The sequence below is a fragment of the Dryas octopetala genome, chromosome 1, assembly GCF_963921425.1.
Source record: "Dryas octopetala chromosome 1, drDryOcto1.1, whole genome shotgun sequence".
NCBI lineage: Eukaryota > Viridiplantae > Streptophyta > Magnoliopsida > Rosales > Rosaceae > Dryas > Dryas octopetala.
In genome coordinates this window covers 25,451,387-25,456,770 of record NC_141366.1, presented here as the reverse complement: position 1 = coordinate 25,456,770, position 5,384 = coordinate 25,451,387, and positions in this window count along the sequence as shown.

Sequence of the window (5,384 nt, the reverse complement as noted above, 5' to 3'; positions counted from 1 at the left end):
TAAAAAAACTTAACTTGATGTGTGACTAAAAGACTTGGATTGGTTGAGCAAAGGATCAGTGGTTTAGTGATGCTCACCCCTACACAAAAACTTCAGTCTTACCAGTACCATTTGAGGAAATGGTAGGCCCCATTATAATCTCTGATTCCGACACCGAGCCAGAACCGAATGAATATCCTCCGGCTCCCCCAAACAATCCAGATTCAAATGAGACTAGCGATGAAGAAGATCCATCTATTGTGGAGTCAGTCCTAACCTTCCCTTTTTCTAACTACGTTAGACATTTCCTTTTATTATTACAAGTTTACTCCAAATTTTCATTCTTATAAGGATTATAAAATTTTAAACTTAATTTTTATGTTTCGACAAATATCCCTGGCAATAGAATGAGTATATATATTTATTCATATAGATATATATTTATCCATTTTGTCCCTGATTTGGATCACTTGAGACCACACATCAAAAAGAAAGATAACTACATACACATATGTTTTAATTTGATCTAAATACAACTCAGGCTTAATGTCTAATTTAAAATGAGGTAGATATACAATCCATTGGGGCAAACTAGTTGTTTGAGAATTCTGACAACGCACTACAAGAAAAACCTTAATATATATCAGTGATAAACCGATATCTATTTAGGTTTCCAACCGATATATTGAGTACCGATATCTATTCTCCCATATTACATATCGGTTATACACTGATATCTATAGTATATTAGATATCGTATTTGTTTGATAATCTGATATGATATACCACCATCGTTATCAGATATTAATCATTTCTGATATCTTAAAAACTTCATATGTAAGATACTTATGATATCATTAGTAATTTTGAAACCGATATAAAAAATGTATTCAATATCAGTACATGTCTTTGGCCTATGAGAATCAAATCAGTACGTAGGACGTCTCGCTACTCAGTTCCTATCATTTGTATAGGATAAGAAATGTGGGGTAGTTGATAAGTCAAATTATCGATTAGGAGGTCCACTGTGGTTTACAAATTTTTCAGGTACTACAACCTCGTTATTAAAAGGTATAGTTGCATGATTTTGATTAATCATATGCATATCCATACCTTGCATTGAATGAAGATTATGTATGAAATGAAAGCTATAAACTTAGTTTATGTGATGTTTTCTGAATAAGTGGATCTCTTTACTGACTTGTATTTTCAATTGCAAGTGGTGTGATTCATATTTGATGATGTATGCAACCTTAGGCCTTCCACTATGCCACTTGAAAATATGACCCAAAACCCATTTTGGGTCACAAATGGCTCACACTCAAGCATTATGGGCTGGAAAATATGACCCAAAAGAAGGAGTAACCCAAAGTGTAACCCAGATCTGGGTCTCAATGTGAGCCAAAATGGTTGTGACCCAATTGCAAAAGTGGCCCACCCACGTGAGGAGAGAGAGTGTGCTACAGCCGAAAATTTGGTGGGCCCCACCTGCAACAGTTGTTAACCACTTGCTTTGGTGTGACGCGTGCAACAATGATGGGTGATCACCAACGGTCTAGATTAAATGACCATTGGTGATCTAAGGCTGCCACTCATTTTGTCCTTTGTTTAATTTAAAGTGGCCAGATTGAAATTAAAGAGCCTAGATTAATGGACCGTTGATAATCAATAGTCCAGATCGCCCAAGCTTTTTTTTTTTAAAACAAATAATTAATAAATCATTTAAAATTGAAATAATAACCGAAAAATTGCCAAAAAATTTCAAAAAAATGAATAAAAATTCCTCAAACCCTCCAACAGCTATATTCTCAAATGAGTCTATATATATCATACAACACTCATAGTTTTTCATCATAAACTACAACCTTTGTTTACCAAATTTGCACAAATTTTTTTTTTCTTTGTCATGGCTCCTAGAGGAAATGCTTGGAGGGTAGCTAAAGATGAAGCCCTAGTGATGACATACCTATAGAATTTTTTTATTTTAAATATATTCAATATTGACATTATTTTAAAGATCTCATTAAAATAAGACCAATATAATAATTTTTATTATAATTTAAATTTTAAATTATAAATTAAACATCACTTAATCAATATTAATCATATTTTAAATATGTATAAAACACTGTGATCCAAAATGGGTCACAATAACATTGTAGTGAGAATTGAGTCACACTATTATTTGTGACCCACAAAAAATGGGTCTTACCATAGTGGAAGGCCTAATAGAAGCTAGTTTTGAAATTGCTATAGATGCTTGTGCCATCTTCTTGGATAGTTTTAAAATAACTTAACTTGATGTGTGACTAAAAGACTTGGATTGGTTGAGCAAAGGATCAGTGGTTTAGTGATGCTCATGACCCCTACACAAAAACTTCAGTCTTACAAGTACCATTTGAGGAAATGGTAGACCCCATTATAATCTCTGATTTCGACACCAAGCCAGAACCGAATGAATATCCTCCGGCTCCACCAAACAATCCAGATTCAAATGAGACTAACGAAGAAGAAGATCCATCTATTGTGGAGTCAGTCCTAACCTTCCCTTTTTCTAACTACGTTAGACCTTTCCTTTTATTATTACAAGTTTACTCCAAATTTTCATTCTTATAAGGATTATAGAATTTTAAACTTAATTTTTATGTTTTGACAAATATCCCTGGCAATAGAATGAGTATATATATTTATTCATATAGATATATATTTATCCATTTTGTCCCTGATTTGGATCACTTGAGACCACACATCAAAAAGAAAGATAACTACATACACATATGTTTTAATTTGATCTAAATACAACTCAGGCTTAATGTGTAATTTAAAATTAGGTAGATATACAATCCATTGGGGCAAACTAGTTGTTTGAGAATTCCGACAATGCATTCTAACATTTAGTTCTACAAGGAAAAAAAAAATATAGCCTTGTATTATTTAAGCAATTTGAAAAAAGATTGTCTTAGTGTGATAATTTGTTTTTGAGTTGTTTGAATAATAGGGCGGCTGCCACGTGCCTAAACTATCTAAGCCCTGGTTTGAGACATGACAGTTAAAATGGTATCAAAGCATGATTTGGGCCATACACTCGTGAACTCATACTATCTAAATAGAATTTTGCTGCATAACTATCATTATGATTCTTATGTTCTAGATAAATTATTCTCTTTTGAGTTAAGTTAGACATAACCTTTTTATTTATTTTGCAAGACCTTTTATTTCACAAAATTATTTGAAACAAACAGAATCACAAAACTGTTTTGTTTTAAAAACTTATAGATATTATAATAGTGGGGAAGAGAATAACAATGATGAAGGTCAGACCTATCTCAACAATGCTTTGAGAAATGCTTCAGAGGAGATTCCATTGGAGCAAGTGGAAGCTATGGACCAACTTATGATGGAAGTAGGAGCTGGAGAAGCAAGAGCAGTGGAAGAAGGAAATATGGAGCTGCATGATAATCTCAATAAAAGTGGGGAATTTGAGACAGAACCATCTGATGAAATTGAATTTGAGGAATCAGTTGATGAAGCTGGGGACTCTTTTAGAGTAGGAATGGAAGAACAAGATTATTCCAATGATGATATATATGGATATGTAGTCTGAAAAAGGGGAAGCTGGATTTGGATTAGGATTGATGGGAGATGTTTTGTTTGATGACGAAGGTAACCTTGTAGATAAGGAACTTAAAATGTTGATTGATTTATAGAAGAGCAATGGAGAGGAACACTCACTCATATTCGGAGCCTAAGTCTCTCAAAACTGTGGTTTCAAGATGAATATCAGAGAAAGGAGCATCAATAGCCACAAGAGAGAAAAAGTCTTAGCATGCATGTTGAAGGTATTCATAAATTGTTTTGGAGCCTTTCTTCATGCCAAGAATCTGGAAACGGGTATTGGCCTCATTCGTATCAGAATGTTGCCCAAAGTGTTGGTGCAAGAAATTCCATATGCCACCAGAAGTGTCATGTCCAACGGTCATTGCAAGAATAGGTTCGGAGAGCGTGGTGCTGAGATAGTTGACGATGAGCTGCTTAGTTTGATACCAGGTGGTGTAGGCAAGATTGAGAGAGGTGGAAGCTGCAGCACCCGTAGTAGCATCAGCTGGTGTAGCGACGGTTAAAGGAGGATCCAGATCAAAACCGTCAACGAACATCCAAAGATGGTGTCCAACACGGAAAGGACGCATTTGACTTTTCAAAAAGAGATAGTTGGACTCAGTTAGCTTCAAGAACTGTGCAATATTAGGACCAGGAAGGGTGGAAGGGGTAGTGGAAGAAGATGCCATGAGATAGGCAAGAAAAAAAAAAAAAAAAAAAAAAGGAACGGCTAGGGTTGTCGGCTTGGGTTTTGAGAGAAGAAAGGGAGAGGGTGCGACTAAAAACTTAGGGCTCTTGATACCATGTAAAAACATTTGTTACTCATTAATTAGCATGTAACCAAGTACAAGTATTTACATGATACAATGGTGTAACCCTCGAGACATCTTAATACATAAGGAAGCTATAACTAGGAAAGTGTAAGCCAATCTAAGAAATCCTAGGACTCCTTGATTACCAAATAAGTCATGCTATCATATATATATATATATATATATATATATATATATATATATATAGGCCCTTTCCGTTGAGGTATACCTCAATTTAAACATGATGAGATATGGTTTGTGAGACCCACTCCGCCTTGTAATTTGATGATCAAAGCCATCTATTTTATAAGTCTCTATACAAAAATCATCCTTGCAAAACATTAGGTAAATCGAAAACCATTAAGGCATTTAATTGTAATAGAATAAATAGACGAATATATTGATTTCATTAATACTTGAAATGATGGTCTTTTAATCAAATGGTTAAACGATTTTCGATTGATCTAATTTTTTGCAAGGATGCTCCTTGTATATAGACTTAAAAAATAAACGGTCAACTTTAATCATCGAATTACAATGCGGAATGGGTTATACAAGCCATACCTCTCATATATATTTAAGTTGAGGTATACCTCAACGGAAGGGACATATATATATCATGTACGTGCTTCATTTAGTTTAGAGTTCTTATATTAAATGTTGGGATTAATGCCATTTTGCTCCCCCGACTATAACACTTGTATCAGTTTGCTCCCCAGACTTCTAATTTGGAAAATTAAGGACTCTGACTTTTTCAATTTTGCCAATTGAGGTTTTTTTGTCACTTTACACATTTTTTATCCAAATCTTTGAGGGCAAAATGGTCCCTTCCAATTAGATCTTATCATTTTTTTCTCATGCATAATTTTTCCTCTTTTATTTGTTGCTAAATTTTGCTTGATAAATTGACGGAATATCCTAAATTGGCTAAATTGACAAAGTCAAGGTCCTTATTTTTCTAAATTAATAGTCTGGGGAGCAAACTGATACCAGTGT